Below are 16,890 nucleotides of genomic sequence, written 5' to 3'. Positions count from 1 at the left end.
GAATTCTCCAGGCCAGAATACTGGAGTGAGTAGCCTTTCCCTTCTCTAGGGGATCTTGCCCACCCAGGAATCAAACCAGAGTCTCTAGAAAGCAGGAGTTGGATTCATTCCCAACTGAGCTATCAGGGGAGCCCAGGGTCCCAACATCAGGGTCTTTTCTAACAAGTTGACTCTTTGCATCTGGCAGCCAAAGTATTGGAGCTTCAGCTTCAGCTTCAGCACAAAGGCACAGCTCTCTCTCTCTCAGCCCACCTATATTTGTCTATTCACAGATACTTTCTTCTTCCTAATAAACTCTTGTTTCACTACTTGTTTACTTGTTTCACTACTTTTCTTTTCTATGTTGAAATTTATTTCTAGAAAGCAGACAAGCCGGGGCCTTGTCACTGGCCACTTGCCTGGTGGTCCGTGGCTGGGACCCAGTGCTCACTGCTGTGGCTTGACTTCACTCCCTGGTTAGGGAACCGAGACTCTGCTTCAAGCTGCTGCTGGCCGAGGCCACTTGAGATCAAGGTCACCAATAGGACCTTGGGTTTGACGTACTTGGTCAGTGGCAGGGACCTCGCTCCTTCCCCCCGCCCCCGCCTAACCCTACTTTTCCTTTGAGTTTCTTACTGTTGTTTCTGGCTTTGGCTGCTGTACTAGGTCCTCAGTGATGTAGATGGTAAGCAGTTGTTACCAAATGTAAATTTGCGTGTTTGACGCACAGTGAGGCCAAACAAATGCTGTCATTAGGGGCAGTGAAAGGTTTATTGCAGGGCCATGGAGAGAGAAACAGGTGGCTCATGTCCCCCAAACCCCAACTCCTTGAAAAGTTTCAGCAAAGCATTTTTAAAGCCAAAGTGAGGGAGGAGTCACAGGATCTGTCATCGGCTCCTCCACAAATTATCTGATTGGTTGATGGTGGGGTAACAGGGAGGTCATTATCAATCCTTAGGTGCCAGCAATTCTGGGAGCTAAGTACTCATGATCATCAAGTAGTTAATTTCTTTCACTTGGTGGTGGTTTTTAGCACCTGAAAAACTCAGGAAATATGCATGAAATTCTTTGATCTGGGTACTTTGGAGAGGAGCTACAGCAGAGCATATGGGGGAAGGGTCTGCCCCTGGCAAGGCCCCACAAAGTCCTGCTCAGTTAGAGTTAGGAGTACAAGAGGTTTAGTGAGGGGGTGATGTCTGTGAGAAATAAAAGGGAGAAGAAGCAGGCTTGGGCTGGGAAAGCCCCAGACTGCTAAAGAGATTTGACCTTAACGGTTAACCCAGTTGGAAGTTCTAAAGTAACTGCTACCCTCAGAGCAGTCCCATCTTAGCAGAAATGACTATGTCCCCATCTCCGTGCCCTGCTGAGTCACTGGCTGGGAGTCTCTAGGAATGAGCCTGGTCAAGATGCAAAAGCCTAGGTGAAGCCTGGGGGTGCCAACAGTGGTAAGGCGTCAGCTCAGCACAATCCTTGTAGCTGTTGGTAAGTTAATTTTTGAAGTGAGATCTGAGTTTTGTACCTTCATGGCTGCCACTGCTGCACTGTTGTCTGGAGACCCTCTTACTATTCTCTGCCCCGCTTTTTCATCATTGGGCTTATCCAATATCTTTATGATAATGTGTGCTGAAAATATCAGATAATGAATCCAGAGGCCTGGGTACTATTTGTGTTGTTTGCTAAAAAAATTTGAGACCAGGGATAATTCATGCACCTTTTCACATCTTCTGAAACCTCCAGGATCCCTCCAACCATCTGAGTTCATGATTTGTCCTGCGATTGCCAGGGTTCTACCTAGCATTCTTGCAGCTTTCTCTTCCAGAAAGTGTGGCTTTTCTTGCCTGGTCTGGGGGTTGAGAATGGTGATGCTTTCCTGGCCTGCAAATGCTCTTTGGGCTCACCTATGCATGCTGCTTTTCAGTTTATGTGGATGCATAATGTAGGAAATCTCCATCCTACCTCCTCGTGTTCACTCTTTCTAGTATATGTACTGAGCACCCATTACATTCTAGGTGCTGTGCTAGATCTGAAGGTGCCAAGATGAAAAAGTCCTAGTCCATCCTCCAAGGAGTCTAGTGGTATCAACCCGGCCAACATGCAATTGCCACGGGAGTGGGGAGGGCTGTGGGACTTCCCTGACAGCTCAGCAGTGAAGAATCTGCCAGGAATGCAGGAGACTCAGGAGATGTGGGTTTGATCTCTGGGTCGGGGAGTTCCCCTGGAAAAGGAAATGGCAACCACTCCAGTATTCTTGCCTGGAGAATCCCATGGACAGATGAGCCTGCCGGGCTACAGTCCATACTCTCGCAAAGAGTCGGACACAACTGAGTGACCGAGCATGCATATGTGCATGTTGAGGGCTGTATTTGGCCTGGGTGCTGTAGGAACTCTGTAGTACAGGTTTCTACTCAGTCTCAGGGTGGGGTGTGTGTGTGTGTGTGTGTGTGCGTGAAGGGAGGTTGTCTAAAGACAAAATGGATGTTGAATCCTCATGGAAGGCAGGGGTTCCTCAGACAAGGTGGTAGGAGGAAGAGCAGGTGAGGGGCAGGCATTCCAGGTACAAGGCCCACAGGCCCAAGAGTTCTGTGGGCAGAGAGGAGAAACTGTAAATATTCAGAGCATGTAAAACATCAAGTGAGAAGGAAGCCAAGTTGAAGGTGTGATAAAGAGCTCTGTGAGAGAGTCTATCCTGAGGGCAGACTGGAGCCACAAAACAGCTAAACCCAGCAACAACCAAGAATTGGCTTTCTCACACCTGCTCCCACACAGCGGAGAGCAGGGAGGAAAGTTACCACAGCCACACCCCAGGGTGCTTTGGTGCCACAGATCTTCAGAAGAAGGTGGGTGTTGCTGGCGAAAGCAGTCTGGAGGTGGTGGGTATGTAAGTGTGTGGTAAATTCTCCTGTCTCAGCAACATTTGAGGTGTGTTTTTCCCCTAGGCGCAGTTACAGATGTTGCTACACATTAAGGTCACGGCAGGGTACTTGAGGTTCCTGCAGACTGTAAGAGGGAGCGCACTGGCAGGGGCTGAGACCTCTGGTCTCATTCAGGTGGCACCATTCACTACCTCGAGTGACACCCTGGCAAGTTGAAAGCTTTTTCAGTTTCCACAGAGCTGCTTTAGAATAAAGTGTTAGTCACTCAGTCGTGTCTCTTTGTGACCCCATTGAATGCAAAGAAATAGAGGAAAACAACAGAATGGGAAAGGCTAGAGATCTCGTCAAGAAAACTAGAGATACCAAGGGAACATTTCATGCAAAGATGGGCTCAATAAAGGACAGAAATGGTATGGACCTAACAGAAGCAGAAGATATTAAGAAGAGGTGGCAAGAATATACAGAAGAACTGTACAAAAAAGAGCTTCACGACCCAGATAATCACGATGGTGTGATCACTCACCTAGAGTCAGACATCCTGGAATGTGAAGTCAAGTGAGCCTTAGAAAGCATCACTATGAACAAAGCTAGTGGAGGTGATGGAATTCCAGTTGAGCTATTCCAAATCCTGAAAGATGATGCTGTGAAAGTGCTGCACTCAATATGCCAGAAAATTTGGAAAACAGCAGTGGCCACAGGACTGGAAAAGGTCAGTTTTCATTCCAATCCCAAAGAAAGGCAATGTCAAAGACTGCTCAAACTACCACACAATTGCACTCATCTAACATGCTAGTAAAGTAATGCTCAAAATTCTGCAAGCCAGGCTTCAGCAATACATGAACCACGAACTTCCAGATGTTCAAGCTGGTTTTAGAAAAGGCAGAGGAACCAGAGATCAAATTGCCAACATCTGCTGGATCATGGAAAAAGCAAGAGAGTTCCAGAAAAACATCTATTTCTGCTTTATTGACTATGCCAAAGCCTTTGACTATGTAGATCACAATAAACTGTAGAAAATTCTGAAAGAGATGGGAATACCAGACCACCTGACCTGCCTCTTGAGAAATTTGTATGCAGGTCAGGAAGCAACAGTTAGAACTGGACATGGAACAACAGACTGGTTTCAAAGAGGAAAAGGAGTATGTCAAGGCTGTATATTGTCACCCTGCTTATTTAACTTCTATGCAGAGTACATCATGAGAAATGCGGGGCTGGAAGAAGCACAAGCTGGAATCAAGATTGCCAGGAGAAATATCAATAACCTCAGATATGCAGACGACACCACCCTCATGGCAGAAAATGAAGAACTAAAGAGCCTCTTGATGAAAGTGAAAGAGGAGAGTGAAAAAGTTGGCTTAAAGCTCAACATTCAGAAAACGAAGATCATGGCATCTGGTCCCATCACTTCATGGCAGATAGATGGGGAAACAATGTCAGACTTTATTTTTTGAGGCTCCAAAATCACTGCAGATGGTGATTGCAACCATGAAATTAAAAGACGCTTACTCCTTGGAAGGAAAGTTATGACCAACCTAGATAGCATATTGAAAAGCAGAGAGATTACTTTGCCAACAAAGGTCCGTGTAGTCAAGGCTATGGTTTTTCCTGTGGTCATGTATGGATGTGAGAGTGGGACTGTGAAGAAAGCTGAGCGCTGAGGAATTGATGCTTTTGAAGTGTGGTGTTGGAGAAGACTCTTGAGAGTCCCTTGGACTGCAAGGAGGTCCAACCAATCCATCCGAAAGGAGATCAGCCCTGGGTGTTCATTGGAAGGACTGATGCTGAGGATGAAACTCCAATACTTTGGCCACCTCATGCGAAGAGTTGACTCATTGGAAAAGACCCTGATGCTGGGAGGGATTAGGGGCAGGAGGAGAAGGGGACGACAGAGGATGAGATGGCTGGATGGCATCACCGACTGGATGGACTTGAGTTTGAATGAACTCCAGGAGTTGGTGATGGACAGGGAGGCCTGGCCTGCTGTGATTCGTGGGGTTGCAGAGTCGGACACGACTGAGCGACTGAACTGAACTGAACTGACCGTAGCCCACCAGGCTCCTCTGTCCATGGGATTTCCCAGGCAAGAATACGGGAGTGGGTTGCCATTTCCTTTTCCAGGCCATATTCCCCAGCAAGGGACTGAACTCTTGTCTCTTGCATCTCCTGCATTGCAGGCAGATTCTTTACTGTCTGAGCCACTGGAAAACCAGAAATAAGGTAAATCTGACAACAATTTCAGGAAACATTCTTCTCAGAAAGTCTATTTGGAAACCTAAAATTAGCACCAATACCCCAGAAAATAAGGTCCACTGCTTTTCTAAAGAGCCTTCCTACCTTGCCCAGTCTCTTGAGTAGACAGCAATCGTTCTGGGACTCTGCTCCCTTAACCAGTAGCACCTGGGAACTCGCTAGAAATGCAAATTACTAGGCTGCACTCCAAACTTACTGAATCAGAAACTCTGGGGGCGGCACCCAGAAATCTTGTTCTTACGATTCCCTTCAGGCGTTTCTGGTGATCGCTTAAGTTTGATAGCCACAGATACGGGGTAAATGTAATGAAAATTTGCTGCACCGGTTATGGGAAAAACGAACGCGCTCTTTTATCAGCTCTAGCAGCTGCAGCTTCTCAGTAGAATCAGGAGAGGGCGCCCACGGACCTGTCTTTGCCTCGCTCCTAGCAAAGCCTCGCGACCGGGTAAGCCCTGGAACAGTGACTTCTTTTCTGATGCAGAAGTGAATGACAAATATACGAAAAAAAGACTTCAAAAGACTGTGGTATCAAAGTGGCAGTTAAAGAGAAGGCAGCGCTCAGAGGCGCAGCTGCAGAGGGCAGCGGCGGCGGCTTACATCAGCATCCGAAAATTCCGGAAGCATCTCGAGTTGAAGCTTTTTTTTTTTTTTTCCCCTGCAGCATTTCTTCGAACCCTTTTCTTTGATACACGTGAAATTTCCGACTTTCTTTTGTTCTCCCCCCCCACCCCCCCCTACACATTAGGTTTTAGCGCCGGCAAGCTCCCGGCCTGGCCTCAAAGGCGTTATATCTGCTGCTGCACAGCCATTTCGGTTTGGCATTGTTTCTGCAGCCCTTTGCAGGGTTCACGGCCAAGTGTGAGCAGGGAATGCCCCTACCCCCACATGCCACTTCCTCATCCAGACCCGCCACCTTTAGCCGGAGACCACCTTTTGATCTCTAGTTCTGCATTAGCGTCCCCGCCTGCCTCTTTTTCCTGAACTTCAGCTCCTAGAGTCCTCGTTTTGTGTCACTCACAGCACCACCCGGTTTGGAGAGAGAGGAGGTGTGGCCAGCGCTAAACACAGCCCTGAACACTGGGCTGTAGTTGGGTAAGAACCCTAAGGTCTCCCTCCACGCTTCCCTTTGGCTCCCCGTGGCACCTGCATAGCGGTCCTTTACACTCACATCAGGTGGTGTCAGGGGATGGTTTTTGCTTAACTATCCCCCAAAGAGAAATAGTTTATCTCCGGAAAAGAAGTCATTTGTCAGAGGCCTTATTATGGTGTTTGTGCTATTAAGTGGTTTAGAAACTTTTCTGCAACCCTGTCCTGTAAATCTCATCCCAACACAAAAGTTAGCATTTTCCAAAATAGTATAAAATTCAAAATAATGAGGCTTCATTCGTCTTTTTATAAGACAGTTTTTAAAGAGAAGTTTTAGATTTACAACAAAATTGAGAGGAAGATATAGAAATTTCTCCCTTACCACCCCCCATCCCCACCATAGCCTCTGATTAACATCACTCCCTAGAGTGAAGTCCATAGTTTATCTTAGAGTTCACTTTTAGTGTTTTACATTCTATTAGTCTTGACAAATATATAATGACATGTAATCTGACATTATAGTGGCCTACAGAATAGTTTCACTGCTCTAAAATCCTCTGTTCTGCCTATTCATCTCCCTCCTTCCCCATTCTTGGTAACCACTAATTTTTTTAATGTCTATAGTTCCGCCTTTTCCAGAATGTCATATAGTTGGAATCATACAGCATGTAACCTTTTCAGACTGGCTTCTTTCACTTTGAAATATGCATCTAAGATTCTCCCATGTCTTTGCTTGATTAGTTTTTAAATGTTCAAGGCATCTCCTACTTGTAGGGGAGCAAGGAAGATGATCGTGTAGGAATTGGTGCTAGGAAAAAAATGCCTATAGATGTAAGGGAGACAAATGTTCTAACTTTAAGAGTACTACATGGGTACCACTTCTCAGTTTACCTCAAGGTACTCAAAATCTATTCTCAGCAACAAATTCAAATGGAAAATGCCCTACTGCTCCCTATAAGAGGGGGAGAGATGGGAAAAGGAAGGGCAAAATCTTTTAAGGCATGGCTCTGTGATGACAGACTTCAGGCAGTAAACTCGTATGGTGTTTTGCTCCCTCGGGCCAGGTTGTGCTTCAGTTTGCAGTAAATATATACTTGAATGATGTTATAAACTGCTTGGTTATTATCTTCATTTTAGAAGAATAAGAAAGAAAATATAGAAGACGTATGTGTACTCCACAGCTGTTCTTGATTTGTCGTTATGATATAACTGAGTTTTTTTCCTTGTGGTTTTATTTGTTTTTGTTTTTCTCCAGTCCTTGACAAAGATTCTCTCCTTGACCAAACTCTAATCAGGCTTCTTTGAGCTCTTTTCCAACGAGGCCTTGACTTTTGGACTTCTCTGTTTGTCTCTGCATTGTCCAATTTTACCAAGAATCCTCAGTCAGTTTAACAAGAGTCCCCCATCCTTAATATCTGATCAGCCTCAGAGTCTAATTAAGTTCCTCATCATTTACCATCACCCTGGGTTCTGATCAGCCTGGCTGCCTTCAGCAAGAATCCTGGGGGGTCAGTTTACCAGAACCTTCTTTTACTCCTGATGTTTCCTCTTAGCAATTTTCTATCCACCGACCTCAGCCTGATTCTCCACCATAAATCTCCACTTTTTCTTGTTGTATTTGGAGTTAAGTCAGTCTTTTTCTCCCACTGTGGAACCCCCTTGCAGTGGTCCCTCAACCCTAAAATAAAGTCTGCCTTAAATTTCTCAGAAGTGTCAAGAATAAGTTTTTTTCCTTTAACATCCCTCCAAATGGACTGAAATCTGAAGCTGCCCCATCATTTTCTGAATTACAGAGAACCTGATCTCTTTACCCCTGTTTGATTTTCATTTCTAGAAACTGGAGATTAAGATCCTTTCTTTTCACCTCCTGCCAATGAACCAGTGCTTACTGCTGCATCCCCTGGGGAGTGCCTGACATATAGTTGGGGCTCAAGAAATTTTAGATGAATAGACAGCCCCAAAGCCTGTTCTCTTTCTATTGTACCAACTTCCTTTTGCATCTTGGTTCTTGTCACATGGCAGTTCCCTTTCTGGGCAAAGGTGGGGGTGTTTCCTCCTCAATAATCACCTAGGGCTTAAACCTCCTCCTGGAAATTTTATGCTGCTAGCTCAAAACACAGATGGCTTGCGCTGTGCAGCTCTCAGCACACCTCTGTGTCCTTGTCGTTGTTCATTTGCTCAGTTGTGTCCGACTCTTCATGATCCCATGGATGGCAGCAAGCCAGGCTTCCCTGTCCTTCACCACCTCCCAGAGTTTGCTCAAACTCAAGTCCATTGAATCAATGATGTCATCCAACCATCTCATCCTCTATTGTCCCCTTCTCCTCCTGCCCCCAATCTTTCCCAGCATCAGGGTCTTTTCTAGTGAGTTGGTTCTTGCCATCAGGTGGTCAAAGTACTGGAATTTCAGCTTCAACATCACTCCTTCCAATGAACATTCGGGTTGATTTCCTTTAGGACTGACTGGTTTGATCTCCTTACTGTTCAAGGGACTCTTAAGAGTCTTATCCAGCTCCACAATTTGCAAGCATCAATTCTTCAATGCTCAGCCTTCTTTATGGTCCAACTCTCACATCTGTACATGACTACTGGATAAACCATGGCTTTGACCATATGGACCTTTGTTGGCAAAGTGATGTCTCTGCTTTCTACTATGCTGTCTAGGTTGGTCAAATATTTTCTTCCAAGAAACAATGTCTTTTAATTTCATGGCTTCAGTCCCCATCTGAAGTGATTTTGGAGCCCCCAGAAATAGTCTGTCACTGTTTCCATTGCTTCCCTATCTATTTGCATTGAAGTGATGGGACTAGATGCCATGATCTTAGTTTTCTGAATGTTGAGTTTTAAGCCAACTTTTTCACTCTCCTCTTTCACTTTCATCAAGAGGCTCTTTAGTTCTTCTTTGTTTTCTGCCATAAGGGTGGTATCATCTGCATATCTGAGGTTATTGATATTTCTCCCAGCAATCTTGATTCCAGCTTGTGCTTCATCCAGCTCAGCATTTCGCATGATATACTCTGCATATAAGGAGAAGGCAATGGCACCCCACTCCAGTACTCTTGCCTGGAAAATCCCATGGACAGAGGAGCCTGGTAGGCTGCAGTCCATGGGGTCGCTAGGAGTCGGACACGATTAAGCAACTTCACTTTCACTTTTCACTTTCATGCACTGGAGAAGGAAATGGCAACCCACTCCAGTGTTCTTGCCTGGAGAATCCCTGGGACGGGGGAGCCTGGTGGGCTAACGTCTCTGGGGTCACATAGAGTCGAACACGGCTGAAGCGACTTAGCAGCAGCAGCAGCAGCAGCAGCACTCTGCATATAAGTTAAATAAGCAGGGTGACAATAGATAGCCTTGACATACTCCTTTCCTGATTTGGAACCAGTCTGTTGTTCAGTGTCCAGTTCTAACTATTGCTTCTTGACCTGCATACAGATTTCTTAGGAGACAGGTCAGGTGGTATGGTATTCCCATCTCTTGAAGAATTTTCCACAGTTTGTTGTGATCCACACAGTCAAAGGCTTTGGCGTAGTCAATAAAACAAAAATAGATGTTTTTCTGGAACTCTCTTGCTTTTTCAATGATCCAGCGGATGTTGGCAGTTTGATCTCTGCTTCTTCTGCCTTTTCTAAATCCAGCTTGAACATCTGGAAGTTCATGGTTCACGTACTGTTGAAACCTGGCTTGGAGAATTTTGAGCATTACTTTGCTAGTGTGTGAGATGAGTGCAATTGTGTGGCAGTTTGAACATTCTCTGGCATTACCTTTCTTTGGGATTGGAATGAAAACTGACCTTTGACCACAGGCCTTCAGTCCTGTGGCCACTGCTGAGTTTTCCAAATGTGCTGGCATACTGAGTGCAGCACTTTCACAGCATCATCTTTTAGGATTTGAAATAGCACAATTGGAATTCTATCACCTCCTTAGGTTTGTTTGTAGTGATGCTTCGTAAGGCCCACTTGACTTCTTATTCCAGGATGTGTGGCTCTAGGTGAGTGATCACACCATTGTGGTTATCTGGGTCATGAAGATCTTTTTTGTATAGTTCTTTGTATTCTTGGCACCTCTTCTTAATATCTTCTGCTTCTGTTAGGTCCATACCATTTCTGTCCTTTATTGTACTCATCTTTGCACAAATGTTCCCTTGGTATCTCTCATTTTCTTGAAGAAATCTCTAGTCTTTCCCATTCTACTGTTTTCCTCTATTTCTTTGCATTGATCATTATGTCTTTATAATAAAGTGTGTGTGTGTGTGTGTGTGTGTGTTATGTGTTAGTCACTCAGTCTTGTCTGACTCTTTTGTGACACCCATGGACTGTAGCCCACCAGGCTCCTCTGTCCATGGAATTCTCCGGGCAAGAATACTGGAGTGCATTGCCATTTCCTCCTATAGGGGGTCTTCTTGGCCCAGGGATTGAACTCAGGTCTCCTACATTGCAGGCGGATTCTTTATCATCTGAGCCATCAGTGAAGCCCTTAATAAACTGATAATAGTAAATAAAATGTTTCTCTGAGTTCTGTGAGCTATTCTGGCAAATTACTCAACCCAAAGAGGGGTTTATGGGAACCCCTAGTTTACAGCCTATTGGTCAGAAGTATGGGAGGCCTGGACTTGCAATTGGTGTCTGAAGTGGTGGTGGGCATGGGGGCAGGTGCAGTCTTATGGGACTGAGCCCTTAACCTGTGAGGTCTGCACTGACTCTGGCTGTTAGTTTAGTATCAGAATTAAATTGTGAGACATCCAGTTAATGTCTGCAGAGTTGGAGAATTGATTGATGTGGGACTTCTCCCTCCCCCAAGACACACATACACACACGTACACCACACACACACACACACACACACACACACACCCCCACATGGTGAGTGGTAAGTAGGGGAACAGCTTTCCTTTTTGTCACCATGACTGACACACTCTAAAGAGATGATCAGAGAGTCCAAAAAGAAATACCCTGACTGGCAGAGACTTCTAGGTACCTAAAGTATCTATTCCCCTTTTACTTAATAATTTATTCAGAGTAGCAATGAATCCAAACACAGTTTCTGTATACAGACCTTGCAACTAGGTGTGACCACGTGAGTAGGTTCTGGCCCATGAGTTTTATGTGAAAGTGTTGGGTGATAATTCTGGAAAGCCTTTGTAGAAGGGGAAGAGTGTGCCCTTCTTCATCTTTCCTGCTGTTTGGGATGCGCTTGTGATGGCTGCAACTATGACAGCCATTTACGGGCCATGAGGCCGAGGTCCTCAGCCTAGTGGCGGAATGGAAAGCTACAAGGAATCTGGGTCTCTGAATGCCATAATACAGCTTAGCAGCTCTGGTCTGCCAACCTCCGGCTTTTGCCAGGGCTCTTTGTGATTTTCTGTCTCACACAGCTGAAGCTAACCCAACTCATCTGTTATACAATTTATTCTTTTGGGAGCATGAGCACAAGTAAAATGAATTTGGGCCAGGTCTCAAAATCAAACCTCAGATGGACTGTTTGGCAGGCTCTGGGGGTCTGCACATCCCCCGCGGGTGGAAACCTTTGCCCTCCTCCTTGTCTTTGTTTCTGTGTGCCCTCCTCCCTCCTGCTTTCCCTCTGGCTGGCTCCTGATGCCTCTCCCTCCTATTCTCTGGTTTCTTCTCAACTTCACTTCGATTTGCCCTCCTGTCTGTCACTGACCCTCTGCCCAGCTGATTTCACCACTGAGCTCTACTGTCTTCCTGATGGTCTACAGTGCTTCAGTACTCACAAGTAGAAACAGCATGAAGAGTGAGAGAGAGAGACTTCCATAAATCCTGCTAACAGGAGTGTTTTCTTCTTCGTCAGCCCACAGCACCTGCATTTTTAAATCAACTCTATATTTAAGGTCACTGCATCGGACCTCTGGGTTGGACACTTCCTGTGACTGCTGGCCATTTGGAACGTCCTGAGGAAGGCGGGTGGGTGACTTTTCTTGCTGGCTTGCTGATTTACAAGGGAAGCCATTCTGCAGGTGTCTTAAAGAGGCCATAAACTGGGGAAAGCCACGGCCACCTGGCTGTGCATGCTGTTAGCACGAATCCTGGCATCTCAGCCTCACCCTGGGGATATTTCATCTCCCAAAGCTAACTTTAATTACCAGCTTAATTAGAGTCTCTTAGAGATGATTACATCTTTCTCTGATGAGAACAGATCCCATCAGAATGCGGGGTGAACACCACAGCGTGACCCCAGTGCGCAAGGTTACAATTGCCTTGTTAGACCTCACACAGGGGAGTTTGGGGTTGAGGAATGTGTCTTTCTTAAAATGTTCGCACATCCAGGGCTGTATTTTAATTAACCTTCAATTCCAGGCAAGGATGTGACAGCCCACTTGAAGGCATCAGTCTGCTGGCGTGGGAGAAATTCAGGGGCTCTCTTTTAAGCTGGCCAGTGTTTCTCAACCTGGGTGCTTGGAAACTGGCCAAGCAGCAGCAGTCTTTCTATCTGTTTGCACAAAGGTGGCCCAAATTGCTATTGTTTCTATGACAACTGATGGCTTTTTCTTTTTTCCTTTCTCATTTTCTAAAAGTACCTGTATAATGGACAGCAGCATGTGGAAAAATTTTGTGAGGGAGAGACTAGCCTGGTAGATTGCAGAAGCAAACACACACAGCGATTTTATTGTCTGTCCTGGCTCTTTGTCTCGGCCTCCTGTTCCCGTGTTTGCCATGCAAGTCACACAGAAGTAGGAATAATAGCTGCTAGGCTGAATGAAGAGAGACCCCAGCCATTTGTATGCAGTCTCATGTGAACTCTTGGATTTGGGAAGGCAGTTTTGCCCCCCTTTTTTTTAAAAAAAAAAAAAGAAAAAAACTCTGCTGTTCAGCTTCTTGTGCTTAATGAGGCTGTTCAGAAGGGAAAACTAGCAAACAACCAAACAGGAGTTCTGCCCTTTAAACAATTGCTTTCTAGGTTCTTTATCAGAATATCATTGGGCTGTAAAGGTGAGTAAGGATCTCTATCTTTGTAATCTACGGTGCCTACATCAAACAAACCAGACTCCCTATGAGGTTGCTTTAGCATTTACCATCCTGTGCCATAAAATGAGGAAACGGTAGGAAAAATTAACTTTCCGAGGATAATAATTACCTAACTGGTTAACTAGCTGTGGTCGGTGGTTTGCGATCTGAGGGCTGAATATCTTTGGAAAGACCTTAACATCAATGTAAGGCTATATGTATTAGAAGAACGGCACTGTCCACTGTGTGAATAAATACAGTGGCTGCCACAGATTGGTAATTTTGTTTTTCGACTGGGTAGAGATGCTGTTTCAAACAGTGAAATGCAAATTCACTCTAAAAAGTGCCTGTATCAGCAGGAGCTTCGGTCATTATTTTCTCAATGAACTGGTACAAAACAAACACGTGTCATAGTGGGAGAGGACTCTTGGCATTTAAAAATATTAGATAAGGGGCCTTGTAGGCAAAGTGTTTGGGGAACTACTCTGTTTAGTTTTCCCAGCTGGGTGCAGAAAACCCAGGAACCAGGAACGTTTTGGAGGCAGGGGCATCAAACATCTGAAGAGGTGTTTAGAGTTGCATAAATTGTCTGGGCAGCAAATACAGAGATCATTCCATGGAAAGATTTAGGGACAGAAAGGTTAAATCTTGGGTTTGAGATCACACAGTCAGAGGGCGGATTCTTGTATCAGAGTCTTGTATCACAGTCAGTGATGTAAACTTGAATTCAGGGGATGAAAGGAGTTCGGTTGGGGAGAGAGAGCACTCAGGTCTTAAGGGGCTTGCCTTAGACCATCTCTCTGAGTCCTTTCAGTTGTGATGTTCCAAGGCTTTGCCCTGTAGAGCAAGTGGCCTGAAACTGTGTAAGCTGTTTTCAGAAGCAGAAAGGACAGGAATAAATGCAAGGTTACCTGGGCAAGTTACCCAGGTGAATGGCATCTGCTTGGAAGACTTCATGCCTCTGGAGCCCTCTGGGCCCTTTCATGCAGTCAGAACCATCTGCTTAGACTGTCAGGTCCTCAAGTTGTTTCTGACTCAGTTTCCTCCTCCTAGTGCTGAATGGGGTTACCTTAAACTGAGTGGAAGTACTGATTGGAGTTACTGTGTGTCCAAACTATGGCACTGCCACAGAGTAGCTGTGTGATTATGTTTCAGTTGGCTCCTGAAAAATTCAAGTTGCAAGAATTATTTATTGTAAGTTCTGCAGTATAAATGAGTTAGTGGAGGTAATGCCCTGAGTTGATTGGTGTTCCCATAATAGGTACTTAGCGAGTGGCTGTCAATAACTAAGAATCTCCTTCTCCATCTGCAACCATTCAACCCACGCTTCCACAGAGTTAGTGAAGCCTCCCCAGCTCATTCTAGCCCGCAGTGATCTCTTACTATTCTGAACTTAGTCAACTTATTTGGCAATTAATCTCCTAATGTTCTATGATTTTTTGTGTGTGCACAGAAGTATTAATTAAATCTTTCATATTTTATATTTTTAGAAGCAGCTTTCCTCTGCTTGCTTATATGATTTTGAGACTGCTGTGACTTCTGTATCCTTTAATCTCTAGTGCCCTTCACAGTCACAGTGTCTTGATAGCATATCAATAAGAGCTACTTGATTTAATAAATGCATTTCTAGTGTTGACTGATTGCTTTTAGTAAATGCATTCCTAGACACAACTGAAGGGATTGTATTTGGAACATGTAGACAGTCATCAGTGCAGGTTTTAAGGTATTCATTAGAAAATATTGCTACCCAGAATCTAAGCTCATGATTATGAAAGAATTGATGGAATTGTGAATACCAAGCCTACCGGCACCCCAGTTCCCCAGCAGGGCCATTAGAACACTTCACATTAGTAATAACATCCTGGCAGGGTAGTGTGGGCTCCCCATGAACAGTTCATTAGGGGGAGCAGGTTCATTACTACAAAGTGGTTGAGTTTAGAACAAGCTAAATAAGAAGATTAAAATCATTTCAAAGGAAACATTTCATGGGATATTAATACATTGGCTGTAAATAATGAAAGATAATGAGAGCATTAAATCCTCCCAACAATATATTAACTGCAAGAGAACTAATTTGTAAATGAGTGCTTTGCTTCTAAGATGCATTTTCATTTGCTGAAAGGAGTGCTGAGAATGGCTACTGAGGGGTCACCTTTGGTAAGATGTGAATGTAGCTTTTAATAGCTGAGTTCTTGTGGACTCACTGCAGTGTTTGGGCTTGGAGTCTTTAACAGTGAAAAATAAATATCCTAGAGGAGAACAAAGCTACATTATTATTTTTTTCTAAAGAATTAGTAACATTCTCTAAGAGAAGAAAAATTCACTACATGCTTTCTCATAGTATATTTTTGTGTCATGTCCAGGAGTAGATTCCAAATGTAGGGATTTAACTGGCGTTGTAGGTGAGTGGGTGGGGACGGAGGCACTGATGGTGGCAGTTTTCCAGGGTTTAACTTACCTTGTCCCTTTCTTTTTATTGATTTATTTAGCTGTGCCATGTCTTACTTGTGGTATGCAAGATCTTCCGTCTTCATTGCAGCATGCAAACTCTTAGTGGCAGCATGTGGGATTTAGTTCCCTGACCAGGGATTGAACCCAGGCCCCCTGCATTGGGAGCATAGGGTCTTGGCCACTGGACCACCAGGGAAGTCCCCACCTCATCCCTTTCTGTAGTGAGGTGGTACCCAGAGGGAACAGATGCTGAGGGGAGAGGAGCTGGGAGGGAGACAGATAAGATCCCAGATTCTTTTCTCTTGCCCCTAATTTGCTCTAGAAGTCAACCCTTTGTCAAAGCTGAGGAATGGAATAGGGATAAAGAAGGGTTAACAGAGAGACAGAAAAAAAATTGCTATTGCTCCATGTGGCTGGGCTTTGACAATATTATAAAATGAGAGTTTAAAGGCTGATCTCTGAAACTATTAAAAGAACAAGCATATTTTGTGAAATCTGGTATCAATGAGTAAGGGGAAGTTTGAGCTTTCTTTGATGTCTACCTGCCTTTTTTATTGACTTCAAATTTGAGTTGAATTAATATTAGTTAACCTAGTCTGGATGTGAGAGTTGGACTGTGAAGAAGGCTGAACGCCGAAGAATTGATGCTTTTGAACTGTGGTGTTGGAGAAGACTCTTGAGAGTCCCTTGGACTGCAAGGAGATCCAACCAGTCCATTCTGAAGGAGATCAGCCCTGGGATTTTTTTGGAAGGAATGATGCTAAAGCTGAAACTCCAGTACTTTGGCCACCTCATGCGAAGAGTTGACTCACTGGATAAGACTCTGATGCTGGGAGGGATTGGGGACAGGAGGAGAAGGGGACGACAGAAGATGAGATGGCTGGATGGTATCACTGACTCGATGGACGTGAGTCTGAGCGAACTCCAGGAGTTGGTGCTGGACAGGGAGGCCTGGCGTGCTGCGATTCATGGGGTCGCAGAGTCGGACACGACTGAGCGACTGATCTGATCTGAACCTAGTCTGGCTCCTTGAATTTTTTGCTAAATGTCCCCCCAAATCTTTAATTTTATGGAAATAGACCTGGACACAGGAAGGTAGATTAGTGATGTACTAGGGTTACAAATTAGTATCAGAACCAAAAATAGAATACAAAACTAGGTATGAGTGGTTATTGCTTTAACTATTATCTGTTCTTTGTTGTCAGTGAAGAGCTTATTTTGTTGCTAGGGTACGTCTGGTCACCGTTGAAGGGCATTGTTCTATCTACAATGAAGACACTTGTCTT

At 44.7% G+C, this 16,890-nt stretch overlaps 1 long non-coding RNA gene across 3 annotated transcripts in view; it reads left to right on the top strand.

Annotated features, from left to right (window-relative positions):
• Window positions 1-1,078: 1,078 nt before the first annotated feature.
• The window catches only part of LOC112585613, a 124,786-nt gene continuing 108,974 nt past the window's right edge, over window positions 1,079-16,890 (top strand). For all 3 annotated transcript variants that reach the window (XR_006551784.1, XR_006551783.2, XR_006641201.1), the window contains exon 1: window positions 1,079-1,461. This is a non-coding gene — a long non-coding RNA (uncharacterized LOC112585613). The remainder of the gene's footprint in view (window positions 1,462-16,890) is intronic.

This window comes from Bubalus bubalis, chromosome 6 (genome assembly GCF_019923935.1).
Source record: "Bubalus bubalis isolate 160015118507 breed Murrah chromosome 6, NDDB_SH_1, whole genome shotgun sequence".
NCBI lineage: Eukaryota > Metazoa > Chordata > Mammalia > Artiodactyla > Bovidae > Bubalus > Bubalus bubalis.
Note: the sequence above shows the minus strand (reverse complement) of the source record. Positions and strands in the feature narration are given on the sequence as shown.